The sequence below is a fragment of the Protomyctophum parallelum genome (genome assembly GCF_964188405.1).
Source record: "Protomyctophum parallelum genome assembly, chromosome: 18".
In the NCBI taxonomy this organism is placed as follows: domain Eukaryota; kingdom Metazoa; phylum Chordata; class Actinopteri; order Myctophiformes; family Myctophidae; genus Protomyctophum; species Protomyctophum parallelum.
Window position 1 is genome coordinate 16,647,721 of NC_139716.1, and position 20,182 is coordinate 16,667,902.

The window sequence follows — 20,182 nt, forward strand, 5'->3', positions numbered from 1 at the left end:
CGCACGTATACCTTCTGCACACACAATAATGCTCATAATGTGCTTAAAGATCCCACATTCAACCTTAATTGTCTTTGAATGTGAGGTGGCTTTGGCTGTGTGCTTTAAAGCAGCGATCACACACACCGTGAGCAAACAACATATGTTTACTTTGAATGTTCCACGGCTGTGTGCGCAATATAAATAACAGGATCAAGAAGAATGCATTCTTCTTGATCCGTGGAGGCGATGGCGTGGATCTATCAGAATCATGATTCTGATAGATCCACGCCATCGCCTTATAGGTTATGCACAAACCACAGTGGTTTAATCATCAGAGTGTTTGATCACAACAGATGTGTTTGTCAAAGTACTGACCTGTAACACTGGTGGTAACGGATGCCGGTGTCCTCTGAGAGGAGTGCTCTGTTTGTGTTCCCTGTGCTCCGCTGCAGTAATGTATAGTACAGCAATGAAGCGTGGTGATTATTTTTCAGCAGAGCTAGAGGAGCAGAGATGAAGTGGTAGTTAAGGAAACAGTATCATTACACTGCTGCACGGCACACCCAGTGCAAAATATGCAAAGAAATCTTGACCCAACCTCTTCTGTGCTGCACCAACACCTTCCATTCATCACTGTCAGGGGGTAGGGAGACCACCGCATGCCCCGCTGAGATCTTGTCTCACAGGGTAAAATGGCAGAGGTCCTGGCCTTGTTGGATGCTGCATGGTCCGCTGGACACACAGCCTACATTCAACCCTTTCAAGCTTGACCCAGTCTCAGCTGGCGCTGACGGCAATATATACAACGCCACGGTCAGGGACGGAGCGAGAGAGAGAGAGAGAGAGAGAGAGAGAGAGAGATGGTGATTGAGGCTTAATTTAACCAACCACGCAGTGTCAAAGAAAAAAAGCATGTCTGTACACATGTTGGTAAGATTTCACACGGAAGTAAGAAGGAAGGAATTTGAACTCATGTCTCCCGCGTGAAAGTCCAACATCTTAACCACTAGACCAAAGGGATATCCCTATGGACTGGGGGAGATATTAGACTTTTGAGGCCATCAGGCATAGAGGCTCTGAGCCACTGCTACACGTGAGTGCGTGCATGCGTGCGTGCGCCGTGCATGCATGCGTGCGCCGTGCATGCATGCGTGCGCCGTGCATGCATGCGTGCGCCGTGCGTGCGTGCATGCATGCGTGCGCCGTGCGTGCGTGCATGCGTAACTTCATCTCTTTCACCTTCCCTCATGATCACCAAGGACCTGAAGTGTTCCAGACCACTCTAAAGTGACGGCGGCCTAGGTGGTTCAGAGTAATAGTAGAACGCTAACCCTTCACTTTTCCCAGACACACGATATGTCCTCTTTAGGATAAAGTGCCAATGACAGCGATTGTCTCTGAGGCTCTCTCTCTCTTCCTTCCTTCTGGGATGCTGCAGGTTGAAAAATACATGAGGCCCCCAGCCCCTCCCCCCCCCCTTCCGCCCAGAGTCCGTATTCAATCAATGCAATTCAATAGCACTCCAGACAGTGTCACACTAAAATGTTCCCCTGAGCAGATTACCCTGACAGCAGAGGTTCCTGCTCGCTGAGAGCCCTCGCTGTGCTCCCTCGCTCGTGGTGTGACTTTACGTGGATTGCAGTTGTAGTCTTTAATATTTTATTGCCGTTACAGATTCTGCTCTGGGACAGCTGGGCCGAGGCCAAATCTGTATTAGAGAAGTTTCCAGAGGATACAATAAACAGTCACATAGCCATATATCATCTAAATGTGCATTGTGTAAAGCATGAGCAAGCAGGCACGCCAGGCAGGCACTTTATCTCAGTGGTACAAATGTCAGCACAGTTGCAGAGGGTAACATTTTTTTTTTTTTTAAGATATTTTTTTTGCGGCTTACGCCTTTTATTGATTTTTGAAGGGACAGACAGTAGGCTGACAGGAAACGGGAGAGAGATGGGGGGATGACATGCAGTAAAGGCCGTGTCGGGTCCGGGAGTCGAACCCGCGGCACACTGCGACTGGATTACCAGTCCGGTGCCCAGACCGTTACGCTACGGCCTGGGCCGCAGAGGGTAACTTTAATGTTACTGTTTGATCTTGTCCTCTGGAAAGTTATGAGCCAAAGCACACGTAACAACCGAGAAAGTTTCATATCGATATTAAATGTACATTAATTGACCGGGAATTCCGTTGTGGTATCTGGTACATACCATTGTACACTCTATCATACAAAATACTAACTGGGAGAGCAATCGGAGGAAATGTGACACGGCACAACAGCAGACAGAGTGATGTTCCGATGTTGGTTTATTCAGTACAGCACAGCATAGCATACAGCATAGGCACCGCCCCGATGGCCTAACGCCGTCGGGGAGACTGACCAAGTTACATTGAAATCTAACTGCTTTATAAAGAGTTACAATACACTTTTACTTCCAGACAGTTGGCCACCCCCCTGGATAATAGAATTGGGATCACGAGCCTTTTGATCCACTGTCCCTTAGCATGTAAAGTCCTTAGGTGTGACCCAGGATCTGAACTCAGATAAACAAGCCATCACCAGTGGGGTCCCCTGAGAAGGTCTCAGATCGACACCCATGTGGCAACAGGATGAGCACTCTACTGTATGTAAATAACACAAGACACATGTGTCCAAGAACATGGAATATTGTAGAATTACGGAATTCCAGATTCCACACCGTCAAAAGCAGACAACAGTTGGATTTTAAATGACGGGAGGGATGCATGGATGGATGGATGGATGGATGGATGGATGGATGGATGGATGGATGGATAGATAGATAGATAGATAGATAGATAGATAGATAGATAGATGCCACAACATTGCTTTTTTTCTTCCTGTTCCCACTTTGTTTAAAGAGGTCTGTGGTGCTAACAAATGGACTTGCTAATTTATTGAAATGCCCGACATTTAATCAAAGCAGCATACGGCATAGGACTCATTAAAAGGCTATTAGATTGGCTAAGTGTTCAATACCAGCTTGCGATACACGCACGCACACACGCACACGCTCCAATTGAAAGGGAAGATGGTGAATAGAAAATTAGTTGTGAAAGGAAACAAAGGGTGAAGGACGAATGTAAAATGTTTTGGACAGTCTTGAATGTTAATCATACAAAGTTATGTGGACAATGTTCTCATTTCATTGAGAGATTGGCTTTTGTGTGTGTTTGTGTGTTTAGCTGCTGTGCCTATCCACAGCCACACACACACACGCATTACCCTGTCCCTGGTGGGGACTTGTCTGCCTGCTGATATGATAATCCAGGTTCAGTGGTGGGGGCCCCCAGGCCCCCCTTACTCCCTCCTTCACTTACCCATTAATCCCCCCCTGAACCCCCAAGTGAGGTCAACCTATCACCACATCTATTATACCTGCAATACATGTACAGTGCAGAGAGAGAGACCTTGGAAATCAGTCTCATTGACATACAGACTGAAATTAAACTGTCAATCATGACACATTTTTACACTGTGTAAGTGTGTATACTGTCTATTAAAACTGAAATGAAACAGGATTTTCACTAAATCCTTGACACTGGGGCAGTGGCTCAGGATGTTGAGCAGTTATAACTGGGTTATCTGAAGGTTTCCGGATCAAAGAAAAGTGTCCTTCAGCATGAAGACACTGATCCCTGGACCCCTTCCCTATCAGCGTTCTGCTCAGTAGTTGCCCACCACTAGCTCCTAATAAATTCAGGTGGGTTAAATGAGGACACATTCCAGCTACTACAAATTCTTTCACTGAGAGCTCCCTTCAACTTTAAATGTAAACTATAAACCTATTTATGGAGAGATAGTGCACACTAAAGAGTAGGACAAGAAACCCACAACGAGAACAGACCAGAACCTTAAACCAATGTGACGCCTGAATTACTTTACTTTTCTTGACTCAAAAACCTGCAGAAGCCTATAAACATGGTCCTTAAGGAAGGAAAAGAGGGATCAAACAACCAAAGCACTCACTGTTAAGACCCATCTTCACCATCACCAGCTTTATCACCCACTGTAGAAGGGATATGACATTTGGCACGCAGGCACACACACACCCACACACACCCACACACACACACACACCCACACACACACACACACACACCCACACACACCCACACACACACACACAAGAGATCTGATCTCTTTACGTGACATGACAATACACTGCATGAAAACAGTGGTATTTAAATAATAATAACTCTAATTTACATAGCGACTTCCATGATACCCATGTGTAACCCAACCCAAGGACGCTTTACGTGAACAAAATTAATATTTGTCAAACTACAGTTTGATCTGCCTCACTTTGGCTGCCAATGTGTGATGTGCTTTGATAGGGTACGTTTGGGGGTACTGTGCTGGGGAGATGCCACAGGTCACAGTATATATTTTTAGTACTTGCAATTCATAACCGCGAATAATCGTAGCCATGTATCGTACAATACAGCTTCAAGTTCTAGTGGTTGCATGTGCCGTGAGTCACATGGAGAATCAGCTGGAAGGTTGAACTATACAATGTGGTGGGATATGTGGGTTATGTTGGGGTACACTTCTATAATACGGTGGTGCATTGTCTGTGTGTCCTGCAGTGTGCAATTTACTAAGCGGCTCATCTGATTAGAGGTATACACAGTGTGTGAAACCTCATAAGACACATAAGACATAAGACTGCTGTCCCAAAGATTCATTAGTTTGCGCGAGACCTCTCTCATGTTTGAGGCTCTGCACCCCATGACCCTCCAGCATGCAGGCCACGATGAGCTATATGAAAAGGCAAAACGTCTATCTGACCACTATACAACAGGGACCTAGCAAGTTAACTCCTGTCAATCAGGGTCTGTTTTTAAGGAGTCCTTAGTGTTCCAACTTGCAAAAATGCTGTTTGTGGATCATCAGTCTATCTGTCCGCTTTATACCGCTGCACCTTGTCAGTGCGGAGAGCGCTCTCCGTGGTGCTGAAACCTTTTTTCCTGTTGTATTCCACTATTCCAGGAATTTCCAGAATTGTAACGTGTGAGAGATGGGATCTGTCACGGGGCAGCCCGTGCCCTTAGACAATATCAAGGACCTTGCAAATAGACACACAGTTAAGTCAACTTGATCAATTGACAAACAGCTGGACTGGAAGTAACGGTTTTATATATGTACACATGACATTTTTTGTAATTAACACAATGGTTGAAAGATTTTTAAATGTTTATTTGTATTTATTGACACTGAAGTTGCATTGGTATGTTTGTCAGCTGTCTCCCCTCTGCAGTGCTGGCACTCCTCTCTAGATTGGAGGGTGCCAAGTACTGTAGAGGAGGAGGGGTGTTTGTTCCTGTCTGTATTATATTAGGTTTGAATTGGACCTGTGAAATAGTTGAGTGTTTGTATATCTTGTATTCCTTTAATGTATAGTAATGTGGAAGAATTACTCATATAGTTAGCCTACACCCAATGAAAATATTAACTTCACAGAATATATACCACTTATTATTAAGTTAATTATAACAATCGGTTGAAGATTATCTGAATATCGCACAAGTAAAGTCTCAACTAAATTTGCAACGGGCCATTGGCTGAGCACTGGCAGTGGCAGTGTTTTACCTATACTTGTGAGGACCTCTGCGTGGATTCATGGTGAGTGGGGCACCGACGATCTGCAAGCTCACAACGCACTGCATGTGTACGCAACACTTGGAGCTTGTAGATCCAGGCTTGCCAAGCCGTGTATATCCACGGAGCTGTACTATACCTGTACTATATTTTCACCTGTACTTTGAGATTTTTCCTGTACTTTTAAACAGAGAGAGAGAGAGAGAGAGAGAGAGGGAGAGGGGGGGGGGGGAGGTAAAGTGTCTAGTTATAGTGAGAGTTGAGGGGGCCCAAGGGGGCGTCAACAACAACAGATCCACCTGTTGGTGGCGCTGTAACTGGCCAATGTGAAAAGGGTGGGATATATTCCTCTGCCTAGTATGAAAGTCTGTGAAAGATTCCACGTAAATTGCACACTGCCTTCATGATTTGAGTCATTTTCAAAAATCCACCTGTTGGTGGCGCTCCTATTGTCCTGTTGAAGTAGACCACTGGCCTATGAAATAATGCAGCACCAATGTGAACTTCCTTTTGTTTTGTTTATTTAAAAAAAAGCATGTACAAAAGGCAATTTAAATAAATGTAAGCCACTTTAGCATAACAGAAATGCAATTATATACGTGTAATTGGCTCAATTGAATAACAACATTGCGGTAATTTAAAACAGCTGAGTCCCAGTTTCAATGTATTGATTTATAAACAGTATGCAGAATGAGTACATTTAATTCAAACTAAAGTACAGTAGTGGCCTAAAAAAACAAAAACTATTACCAAACATTTGTTTGATTGTGTTTGATACGTGTGAATGAGGCCTCACACGACACATACTGTACAGTATACAGGTGTGTGGAGCTGAATTGTCCAACCTATAGGCTGGAAAATAAGTGCCTACTGCAAGTGTTAAAAGCGAATGCACAGGAAAAGTGCCACCCAGCACTCTGTTTACATTCTTAGGTCATGAAAACTGAGATGGCATAATGGGCTGAAGGAGGTTCTGCACCATGTCAGCTGATGGAACGCACTGTTCTTGTGTTAATTAAAGTAGCATCCTTGCCCAGAGAGCCCTTCTTCGCCCTCTGTCAAAGAAGAAGCATGACAAACAAACAGGTGCATGGTGTGTTTTAAAACTTTACAGGGGAGGAGGTTGGGGGAGGTTTGGTACACGAGTGCTTAATGTTTGGCCCAGCTAGGGGTGGTCCGTTAGTAGGGGGAGCTGGGGGGTACGGCCGCTCCCTGGCCTCATGGGACTCCATGGGAGCCCGGCCTTCCAGCTGTCAGATGATCACGATCACACAGTCACAGTCAGACCTTATTACTTGATCACACTTTGCAAACTCTGCCTCTTGGTTTGAGCAGCAGACAGCGGGCCCATTCAAAGCATTAAAGGGGAATACCACTCATTTTCAACATTTTACTATGTCATTAATATACCTTAGCTGTTGTGTGGAAATAATAAAAATCTGTGTTTCCTAGAACAAAGTCATTAGCATGGTGAATCACATCTTGATGATGTCACCAAGATGTGATTCACCATGATTGTTTGCATACCTCCAGTTCTAGGAAACAAAGAATGGGGGGGAATTTTTATTATTATTTCCACACAACAGCTCTAAGGTATATTAATGACATAGTAAAATGTTGAAAATGAGTGGAATGCTCCTTTAAGGGTGCTACGCAGAGGTGGACAGAGTACTCCACCCCAGTACTGAGTAAGAGTACAATTACGGCGTGGTCAAATCTACTCCACCACAAGTGAAATTATAGCTCAGTCAAAATGTTACTTAAGTAAGAGTAAAAAAAGTACTTGCTTTTAAATGTACTTAAGTACACTGAGTAAAAGTACATTTTCGTATTTATCATATCAATGAATTGCTCTTGTTCCAGTTCCTAACGGTTCCCTTAATGATTCCTATATAGACATAGATCTATATAGATTATTATTATAATGATTATTATTATTATTACCCTTATTATTATTATTATTCATTGCTACGTCCTGTAAAACGAGTCAGAGGCAAGGAAGCAACCAGGTGCTCAAAGGAGGTGTGCAGGTATAAAAAATTTAAATGTAGTAAAAAAGTGCTCCTGTAAAATGAGTGTTGACTAATCAAAGTGGCTCTTATTTTGAAGAGAAGGAGGAAGAGGAAGTCTGTTTCAGTTGTAGCCAAGCTGCCATGACAAGGTATACCAAGTAGTAAACAAGAACCCAGACTAAACACAAGCTTTTAGCCACATTTCATATGGAAACCATGCATCTGTGACTTAAACAATGTACACACTTTGGAAGTATGTTAGACATGGAACCGCCGCAGCATTAGGTGAGTAGTTAATTGTATTGTATTCTTTCTAAGTCTCATATGCTGGCCCTCTGGTGAAATCATCAACAGCTGCCCAAAAACAGGTAGGCCTACTGTTACTATCACTTCCTGCAAGAATGTGATGTTATTCAATTTAAGTTTAAATTGAAATTGTACTAAATTATCATGGCCTGGTGTAAATAGTGCTTGTACTTTGAACTGTTTGGCCGCCGTGCCAATTCTTATAAACATTTTAGTCCATTAGTTGAAGTGTGTCCGCCGTGCACTGTGGTGCTTATAATGAGATTAATCTAGAGTTGCAATACCCTCCATTGACAGCCCATTGATCCAAATCGAATTTCAGATCGGCTTGTATTAGACAACGTTAAACTCACCAACATTGCAGCTGTATAGGGCAACCTTTAATTATCCTCTTTCAATCTGCAAAGTGTTTGTTTAATAAAAAATGGAGAAATATGAAAGTTGAGTCTCCAACTGAGTGAAAAATGAATGCATTTCAGCTGTAATCAACAGAGTTACACCGATACAGTATGCGCACGCACGTGAGCAACCGTGCGCGCGCGCACACCCTCACACACACACTGGGAGAGATTTTTGAGTGTGTATTGTAACGTCGGCTACATTGAAAATGACGGCCTTCCCTCAACTGTACTCTCGAGTATATAAATATAGGTGAAGATGATGAACCTCAATGTGCCGTCATGGTGGTATCAGGCGCAAACCAGTCAGTAGGTGTGAGGGCCGCTAGTGGCCCGAACCTCTTCTCTGGTTGGGGTCCCACAGTTAATAATCTTGGGGGTGTGGTCTGATGCATATCAAATGAATCTTGGGGGTGTGGTCTGATGCATATCAAATGAATCTTGGGGGTGTGGTCTGATGCATATCAAATGAACCTTGGGGGTGTGGTCTGATGCATATCAAATGAATCTTGGGGGTGTGGTCTGATGCATATCAAATGAATCTTGGGGGTGTGGTCTGATGCATATCAAATAAATCTTGGGGGTGTGGTCTGATGCATATCAAATGAATCTTGGGGGTGTGGTCTGATGCATATCAAATGAATCTTGGGGGTGTGGTCTGATGCATATCAAATGAGGGTCCTTGTAATGATAATTGTTGAGAATCCCTGCGATAAAGTAGGCTATACTGTAACTGCCAGTACTCTAATTACAAGACTAATCACCACTGAGTCTTGCATAGGTTAATTACTTTACTCATTAATTGTCAAATGAAGCATGAATTTAGCAATTTTCCACATTATACCTCTGTAAGAGTACACCCTTTCAGAACTTCTCACGACCCGGCCATGTCTGGCTCTTCTTGCACTGGTTCAAAGCTACCGATGTGACGCAAATTGAATTTAGCAATTAAGACACTTCATTTCATAGCGAGTGCATTGGAGCGTCAGATACTCTCGTAAGTCATTTCATGCTGAATATGAAAGTCCTCCCTTCTGGCTAAACTGCTTAGATGTCATTATTGCATGTCATGTTCTTTGCAGCGGAGGGTGACAAGTGACATTTTGGAATGCATTTGGAACATGAATGTCTGGTCTATTTGAATATTACAATCCATCAAATTAAGACCAAGCTCTATTCATTAAAGTACATTGTGTGTGTGAGTGTGTGAGTGAGTGAGTGAGTGAGTGAGTGAGTGCTGTGTTTAATAACTATAATGAAAATCTAATTATTTATGTTATTTTGTTCATATTAGTGTATGAAAAACACTTCACACAGACACGTGCGTCGTGCACACACGTGCTCAGTGCACACACAAGAATGTAGTCATTCACTCCTTTCGTTTGCAGAGATAAGAGTTTCCCACCTAAAACATGAGTCAAGATACAACCATATAGACAATAACATTACAACGTATATGGCCATATTAACTGTATTGCTGTATGACATGGTAAATGGTGCACAATAGTTCATGTTTTCTATGTTCCCTGAGGCCCTCTTGTTTATGGAGGGGAAAGAGGTCAAAGGTGTGAAATTTCGAGGCTAATGGTCTTTTACTTTATTTGTTTATTTGGACAGGACAATGCATATTAATGGACGTCACATGGACTTAAAAACACCGTTCACCGTACACAGTTGCTAAAATTTAAATTTTTGTGATATGTCTGTTCGATCTGTAGGCTACTCTTGGTTCCCTGCCTTGGCAGCTGTGTCAGCATTCTGGGTGAGAAGCTCAAGGACATGACAATACTGTCATGCATTATGTCAGGGTTCCCCAATTAGTTGCCCGCGGGCCATCTGCGGCCCGCGGAGCGCCCCCTTGTGGCCCACTGAAGAATTCCCAAACCCCCCCCCCCCCAAAAAAAAAACCTTTTTTTGGGGGGACGGGGGACGGGGGGGGTTCCCAGATATAAATGGCATAAAATTGGGGTCAGTAGCCTCTGCATGTCAAACTGGGGGTCCTTTTCAAATGGGGTCTTGCCCTGAACATTAATTTCAGGGCAAGACCTCGACCTCGCGCGTGCCGACTCGGCCCACCGCCTGGTACCGTAGTCAAAATATGGCCCTTGAGGAAAATGTATTGGGGAACCCTGCATTATGTATTCATCATGTTGCATTGTGTAGCCCATATGCCCTCCCACTAATCAGTGGACTGATTGCCTGCCATATTTAAGCAGCACACACTAATGGCTACATTAGGTTCTCCTAGAATTCAAGTGCTCCCAAGTATTTCCTCAAACAAGTTGGCCTGTTGGGCTTCAGCATGGTTTGTGTTGTTAGTAATAATGCATCATCACAAATACGTTCTTGATCTGTTCTTTAGCAGCTAGGTGGCTTGTAAAACGCGTTTCTGCCTAATTCTAAATGTAAAACAAACTTATGTGAGGAGTTATCTTTGTACTCGGGTGGTTTACTTTGGATTAGGCTACTAAAAAGCTAGGGTGCAATCCCCTGGGTGTCATAGTTGGCTACTTTAAAGGGATAGTTCAGATTTTTTAAACTTAAGCTGTATGAAATACTTTTGTCAATATTAAGTAATTCCGGTCATTTTGTGGGGGGCACAGGGGGCCACGCATTAAAAGTTAATTAATCCACAAAAGACAATTTTGTAATTTGTATTGTTGACCTATTTCTAAAATATTATTGCAACTTTCGTTCATTTTTGACCCCTCTATCACACAGAACTATGTTTTTTGTGTCCATATCACTACGCCCAAAAAATAGTTAAAAAATACATCTGAACTATCCCTTTAACCTTTACCGCCAAGTTACACATGGATTTCAATTAATTTGATTTGAATAATTTAATTAAATTCTGGGCGGGAACCCCTTTTGGTGTTTTAAGCATTATGTTATACTTTAGCTGTTGAAAAATAGCAGATCTACAAGCTCATAGCGTGGCACCGAGTGCCGCTCTACGAGCTTGTAAGGTCTGCTATTTTTGAAAAATCGTGAGAATGTGGCCCAAATGTTTGAATATATTATTTCAGAGCAAACATTTTTAACTCAAATCCCTGGAACAACATATTTTCAGATGGGGGTCGGCGGCCAATAACATATATTTTTGGGGGTCCTTGACATGAAAATGTTTGAGAACGACTGACATAGAAACATGGGTCAGGATTTAGAAGGCATTTGTAGAATTGTCCTCGGGTCAAAATGTGCTAATGCAGCCAGGTACTGTATGTGTGTGAGACGAGTACGCGCCGCGGCCACATACCACCATGTGTATTCAGGACTGAACATTAGCATTATGTGCCATTAGTATCATGACGGCAACACATTGATTATGTGTGCAGAAGAGTCCGTACTGTGCTGTACATTTAAAAGAGGGACGCCAGGGGACCTGGACCGCTCACAGATTCAGCCTTGTTAGACAACGGTTCAGAGCTCAGGGCTGACAAGAAGAATTTGAATTCTCTCTCTCTCTCTCCATTCTTGTTCAGTGTCTCTCCATATTGTATTATCTGTGGCTATATTTGAGGATCTGTCTATCTCGGCTATCTTTTTTCTCCATCTGCCCTCTCTCAACCCTCTCCCGCTCTGCATCTCTCTGTGTGATGGATCTCTCAATTTACACTATGATCCGATCTCCGTGTGTGTTTGTGTGTGTGTGTGTGTGTGTGTGTGTGTGTGTGTGTGAGTGTGTGTGTGTGTGTGTAAGCTTACAGTAGAGATTAGATCTCCATTCTGGGCCCAGACAGTGATAATTTTAATGCTTCACGTTATTTTTTTGGGGGATTTATATTCATATGCTTTTATTATTTGGATAGTACATTGTAGATTGACAGGAAACAAGGACGCAGCAAAAGGGTGTCATGCTCGGGAATCGAACACTCGACTTGCCGTCAGACTGCATTAGAGCCTATAGCTGCCTATAGGTGGTATGGGCCTTGTCCACTAGGCCAGTGGTTCCCAAAGTGTGGTCCAGGGACCCCCAGGGGTACCTGAGGGAGTTCCAGGGGGTTCCCAGCTAAATGATAGTTTGGAACCAAATGGACCATTATGGGTCTGTAACTCTGAGAGTGTACAAATTGAACCAAATGGACCCGTCATTTGTACACTCTTAAAATAAGTGAATAAGTTCAAATAACATTGAATTTACAATATAAATTGGGGGTCCCATAGATAGAAAGGTCCTTAAACTAATGCACATCAAACTGGGGGTCCTTGACATGGACAAAGTTTGGGAACCACTGCACTAGGCCATCGGCGGCTCAATGCTAAGTTCTTTTGCTTTTATAATGTGAATTTGTTCCTTGTATTTGTTTTTATTTTGTTCTGTTTTTTATTTAGTTTATCACACCTATCATACATTTGTATTGTATTTGTTTTATTCAGGACCCCATGAAGACTAGAGGCTCAGTCATGTGTCTCTAATGGGGATCCTTCAATAAACATAAACATAATGCTATACAGGTTCTGCCGCCCAGAGCCATCTAATAGAAGAGTTGCGATATTGAGGGGGCAGAAAACAGCCCGGTCACGTGGTTCATGTACTCGCGTGAGCCCATAGACTCCAATGTATTCCGTAAACTTCCGCTTGTCCCCATTCAATAGAAGTCTACAGTACGTAGGAGAGCCGCCATTGGACTGCAGGCCCCATGAAGTGAACGGAGTTTGCGTAACTCTGTCTCACTCTATGGCTCTGCTGCCGCCCAGCACCGTCTGCCTCATCTGGGCAAATTCAATTACCACTTATTTGCTCTGAGAGCAAAATTGCTCTGACTGGCATGCATATATCTCTATCTACTGCTAGACTCTGACTGGCATGCATATATCTCTACTGCTAGACTCTGACTGGCATGCATATATCTCTATCTACTGCTAGACTCTGACTGGCATGCATATATCTCTATCTACTGCTAGACTCTGACTGGCATGCATATATCTCTACTGCTAGACTCTGACTGGCATGCATATATCATTCTCTACTGCTATAGACTCTGACTGGCATGCATATATCTCTACTGCTAGACTCTGACTGTCATGCATATATCTCTACTGCTAGACTCTGACTGGCATGCATATATCTCTACTGCTAGACTCTGACTGGCATGCATATATCTCTACTGCTATAGACTCTGACTGGCATGCATAATCTCTACTGCTAGACTCTGACTGGCATGCATATATCTCTACTGCTAGACTCTGACTGGCATTGGCATACCTGTACCACTAGACAAACACACAGACTGACCCTACATTTTCACGTTTTTTCAAAAATAGCAGACCTACAAGCTCGTAGCGCGGCACTTGGTGCCGCGCTATGAGCTTGTAGATCTGCTATTTTTCAATAGCTAAAGTATAACATAATGAAACACCAAAAGGGGTTCCCGGCGCCAAAATGGGTTAAAAATGGCTAGCCTCGTACAGAGCCGAGTACAGAGCCGAGTCCAGTATGTGCTATGTTTTTACCAGAGAAAATTGGAGGAAAAAGCTTTCGCACACCTAGAAATCAGGCGTATACCAGAGAAAATTGAAAAGCAAATAATCCCTGCTGAGAATGAACCTTTTCTTTTTGCTTTGCCTATATCCATTCATGCCAAAGACTTGTTTCCATTGTGGTCCGTCTGCACATTCAACATCTAGTATACAAAAACAGTAACATCAACAATTTGCAGTTCAATCAATGAATGTTGATAACTTAAAAAGGAGAGGCGGGGCCAGGGTGTGTGTGTGTGTATCATCTCCACAGTGGTGGGCAGTTATTTTATCCCTTCACCACTCTGAAACTTCTTCTAAGTTTCTAACAAAGAATTAGAAGAAAATAACGGCAGGTTACAACACTTTTTTTGTCGTTTTTCTGCTTTGTAATTATTTGTTTGGTCCAAAATATTGTCTTGTTGTCATGATTTGGACTCGAATTGGCATTGTCCGCTATGTTCCCATAGAAATGTCTATGGGAAAAATGCATTGGGAATCATTTCCTGGGCCTGGCGTCGTCATGAAAGGGGGCGGGAATGCGACGCTCTATAGCAAAAATAAGTGCATATTCTCTGGTCACTCCTAATGCAATACATGTAAATTTGTGCACTCACAAAAAAAGGCATTGTGTGCACTGAAACAAAAACACGTGACTCATGAGGGTAATAAATGACCATAATTATTAGGGAGGTGTTTGTTGTCCATGTGGAACCAAAGAAAGAAACACATTAGCTCAAGTGTCATGGCAGCCACTTTATTGAATTGTACAGAATAGTGAGTATCTAATTAACCGGTATGCGTTGTTGTGGAACCTTTTTGACAAACTGGTTATAAATATCTCATGGAATTCAAAGACAAAAACATCATTGTGATTTTCGGAGGCTCACAGGTGCATTTAGCATCCTCTTTAGCTTCCAGGAGGGGGGGGGGGGTCTTTCTGCCTTCTCCTCTCCACATCCTTGACGTATTAATCCTCTGCAGCTGTTTTCTCTCTCACTTTGCTTAATTTCTCTCTTTAATCTGCTAAATGATGTCATTTGTTTATTTCTGGCCTTCCTCTATTTTTCTCTTTGCCTTTAGCGTGGCATCACTTTTATTTCCGTTTTTGGGTGGGGCCGGGGACTTAGATTTAGTGAGAGCAACAGTAAATGACCTCTTTCCATTGTCTCGGCGGCTCCCTAAGCACCCCCCCCCCCCCCCCATAATGTATTATGTAAATCTACTGCAGTAACCATGCAGTAGAAAAAAACTGTTTGTTGATTCAGACGTAAGTAACATCTACATTCTACATGTTTATTATGCACAGGGCCTGAACATCAAACATGATGTTCTTTGAGTTCTTATGAAAAAACATCCTCCTTCTCTCTGCTCACTTTAATGTCAATACAGCCAACATTGTGCTGCTATTATTCACCCTCTATTAAGTCACATGCATGCTGTGCTTACATTAACTGTTCATCCCAAGCATCATATCAGTAATACAATTAAAATAAAACTTTGGGCAAAAATGCCCGCCATTGTCATTTGGGCATGGGTCTGTTACTGTATGTCATTTGGGCATGATTATGTGTGTATGCATGGGGCCTATCGATACAACACTGTTTTCATCTCTGCCAGGCAGCAAGGCCGGGAGGCAAAACTTATGTTTTTGCCCCTGGCTATGTGTGAGACGCTCATCTCGGAGAAACTGCTGGACCAATTTGAATGAAATCTTTTGTGCACACTGCCAAGGAAGACACTCCCCAAATCAGCCTCTCTCTCTCTCTCTCTCTCTCTCTCTCTCTCGTCCTCAGACGAGCCATTCATCCCGGTTCTGCCTCAATCAATCAGCCCCATGATGGCGCTATACCAGGCTGCATGTGCATTTTAGCCGACTATAACTCTTGAACCTTATAGATCGTAGAATCAAAGTCTGTCTGTCTGTCTGTTGCTCTCTGACCCTCTCCATCCTCTCTCTCAAATGTTTTGCATTCCAATTTGCTCTCCCCTGGTTGGGAAAATGATAGTGGCGCTATTAAAGATTTAGGCTGATCAGTGGCCCAAAATATCCGAGGTCACATGGTGTGAAGGAGAGCAACAGAGAGGGAGAGAGGCCAGGCTATGGGTGCATCAATCCCCCGGGCTATTTTGGTGGCCATTGCTATGAATAATGAAAGCACTCTGGGAGAAATGGGAGAAACACAGCTTTAGCTGATGGAAAATACTAAGCTGCTCGAGGGGGGTAGAAGTGCGTCGACATGCGGCACCATTGATGTGTGCGTTTCAGGAGAGATGGCAGGGCGGAGAGAGTGCAAACGAGTCTCTGTAGGGGTCTCGGAGAAAGAATGGGGGGGGAGAAGGGGTTGTTTTTACAGAGAAGTTGTCATATAAATAAATGAAAGCAGTAGACTAAGTAGAGGGGTGTTATTGTGCAAACAAAACACACTTAAGTCAGTGCCGCTGAAAATAGTCATGCTCCCTCCTGAACACCGGTTAGCGTTTGTCTTCTCCTCAAGAGACACAGTGTCTTTAGTTTGCAGAGATACAGAGAGCAATATAAACCTCTGGCTCCTCACTATACTTTCCTTTGCAGAGCGAAAATCTGTTTGAAAATCAACCCTGCTGTTGTGACATTTTAGGGCAAAACCAACACATAAGTGACTGGTATATGCAACACGCACACGCGCACGCGCACACGCACGTTTGCTCCATGCAGTGCATCAGAAGAATTAACATTACAGGAAGTCATGAGAGGGAGTGTGAGGGTAAAGCCACTCTGTCTGTGGAGACTAACGATGCCTCATTAACTTCAGCTAATTGGTGATTTTAACCCATGGCTACAGCTGTCTGCATGCTTCTCCAATGCTAACATGTGGACATTGGGAATTAAATGGGGGTTGTGTTTGTGTGCGTGCGATTGTGTGTGTGCATGTGCGCGGGTTGTAGCCTATCCACTATTGCTCATTTTCACATCTCCTCTTTTTCTTCCGCCATTTAAGGAGATAATTCACTTTCACACATGTTTGGGGTCATTTTATCGTCTACTTGGGCTTTTCTGAACAGCCCAGACAGTTTTTAGTAGTCTATATACAACCCCAAACCTTTTCGTCAGCTTTGAAAGTGCTTGCCAAACCGAAGAAAGTCTGACGAGGACTAAAGTGTTTTACACCGCCTCAGTCCTATGGCAATGCTTGCTGAAGCATTTTACCATCTGGCTGGATCTCCACTGTTTTATTTTTATCAACCTCTAACGTTCTTTGACATATAAAGCGGTGATAAAGCTCGATTCCCCGGACAGGCAGGAAAAATCTGGGTCGGGAAGTGATTGTCATCACTCACCCAACTCACCAAGTTATTTAATAACTTAATCAAATATAATAACTTAAACTGCCTCCCCCTGGCCAGCCGGGGCGCCTGATGGAGGGGAAAGGAACTGGTTGGAATAACATGTTCCTTCCACGCGCTACGTCCAACCAGGGAAACTCCCCTCTGTCAGGTGTAAAGGAGCAACTTGGACACTCAGGCATGAAGGAAGCATGAGTTCAAGTCCGTTGCTCTCCCCTTGTCCCCCACATATCGGGACTAGGTTGGTGGAGGGTGTGTAGAGCCCAGGATCACATTAGATGATTGACACAGGGGTGAAAAATGGGTTACAAAACCGTCGGATAAAAAAATATATAAAAATATATATTATAACTTTGGAACAAAAATACATTGCATGGATGCACCTGGGACGTATCCTCAGTGATGTATCCCAAGGTCATTGGAGGTTTCGGGTCTCGCGAACATCATGCCCCTCACTCAGGTGACCCAGCCGGGGTGATCAAGTCCCGACTTACGTCCCAGTAGCTACCCTCAATCAGACCCACTAGGGAAAGACCAGGGCCACACAATCCGTTGGAACTACTCTGGAACTACTCTGCCGGGACTGTCTGGGAGGCACCATTCTGGCATGTGGAGGGACTATAGGCTCTGTGGGTTGACTCCTGTCCGAGCCCCTCCTACGTCTCACCAGGTCCACCCCTGCTCTCACCAGGCTCTGCAGGACCTGTGCGTTGCACCAGACTCCCAGCACCAGACACTTCATTCAGATTCATGAGCCACATTGGTTCCGCAGGCTCCACCTGGGCAACGGTGGCACTGCAGGCTCTGCTTGCGGCTCGAATGGCCCTCCTAAAGGCCTCACTGAAGCTAGGTTTTTGGGCTTCCTCCTTACGGAGGATGCAGGCTGGGGCGCCAACCCATACTGCTCCTTATAAGTGTCCCTGTGGGAGTGATCGGTCATCTGTGCATGTGGATGGCTGCTCTTTTCCTCCCACCACTGGTACTGTGACTGATCGACATGACACTTGACAGGCAGGCTATCTTAACACTTTCAGGGCTTTAAATTGTTTAATCCAGGGTTCCACCGTGCGTAACACGTTAAACCCGCTATTTGTTTAATGCGTTTAAGTCGCCGTTTTAAAATAATTAAAAAGAAACAACAGATTTGTCCCAGACCTGGACCTGCATTGTCATGGCCATAAACGGCTGAATTTAGCCCAAGGAGTGTTTTTCGTGCAAAACTAATGCTTGGAATGGGTTCAGAATCATGAAAACCCCCTTGTTTGACACGTCACATGATACTTAAAGTATAATGAACATTTTGCCATATATTGGTTGTTGATGGTACCCCAACTTTCAGCAGCTGTCAAAAATTCCCCTAGGGTGGTTGAATAGAAAACAATGTGGGATGTGTTAGTAGACACCCTTAAAAACACATTGGTGAAGAAATGTCTTGGTAAGAAATGTATTCCCAGATTTGATTGATCCCTTTGTCCCATGACTATATGAACAGTACAACAGAAACAGGCATGCAGCAGCATCTCTCTCTGGGCAGCTATGCTCTTGTCCCCTCTGGGTCAAATCTTAGTCTTAACTCAGGTTCGACTAAGTTCAGGGCATCATAGAAATAGAACTGATGTCTCCAGTCCTGAGTAGTACATACAGTATATGTTTTATTTTTTGCTTTTTTATTTATTTATTTTTCTATTGCTATTCAGCCACCTGCTGCTAGGGGGGCTTGCATCCTCCCACTTCCAGTGTTTGATTCTGTCGACTCTTATATATGGTTTCCTAGTCTATAGGGTTGTGATTAAAGTGCCATTGCCTAGATAGTATGTCACAATGTGTTGAGCCACACTATACTGACTGAGAGAATATGCGTCGCCTGTCAAAACACAGATAGGGCTCTCTCATCCTATCTACATCACAGAATGAGAATGCCAAGTTGTCATTTCAGGGGTAGAGATTTCATTTTAGGTTCTTAAGGAGGACAGAATAGCTATAGTCGTGTGGGGGAAAGAGATATAAGGTTTGGATATACAGTAGATGCAATTTCAGCATTTAAACTCATAGTATATATCTCAGTTCTGCAGATTCCTTCCTATTTAAATCTGATAGCGGAGTAGGATTTTTTTTTCCTTCTTCCATTTTCCTTTCCTGTCTTTAGGGATATTTTTAGAGCTGTACGTCACTGAGAAAGATCAATAGTGTTTCAGCAAAGTTTTTTACAATGTGTGGGTGAGATAGAACTGTGGACTGTGAGTGCAGCTGCCAGCTGTCTCTGATGAGCCAACCGCTTAAGTTGCCACTCAACCGCCTTTAATTGGAGACAGAGAGATGAGGTTGATTGAGATGCCCAACCTAAAGGTCCCTGCCGTACATTCTCCGTCAATCTGGTCTCCATCTGACACATCGTCAAAGAACATGCCTCCCCCCTCTTCACCCGCTCACCCTCTGTTAACACTTCCCGCGCTCAATTGTAGCGTTCATGTGTGTTCCCTGCTGGGATGCATGTATTATATGCACACACAAAACATGCGCAACCCCCCCCACACACACACACGCAATATGTTTACTTGTTGAGAGCCTGAAAACGTCTTGAAATGCTCAAACTTACCTCATATGAGAACAATTTATATATAGGCCCTTGTGCCTGTGACAGGCCAGAGATGAATTTCCTGTTTGTTGGGGCACAGTTTTGCTCCTCAACCACACATGTGTTCACAGGGTGTTATATTGGGCTCTCTTGCAGGACATACTGTAACCAGGAAGCAGTTCTTTATCCTTCAGTCAAAGTGTCTTTCATTTAAAGCTGCTTCCATTTGTTGCACTGTGACAGTTGCGTCTCCTACCAATAGGTTGACCAAATGAGCGACAACCAGGTATTTGTGTTAAGAGTGTTCATTTAACTCCAAGAGTGTTGAAATGTATCCCTTTTATGGGTGTGGGGGTATAGACCGATTCCGTAGCTGGTCTCATGGTCGCAGCCTACGTATTTCCTGTAGGCGGACTCGACGTAGCTGCGGGGATAAAACCCTCACCAGGCGCACCTCTTCCACTACAGTGAACGGCAGAGTGACTGATGTTAGTTTGCC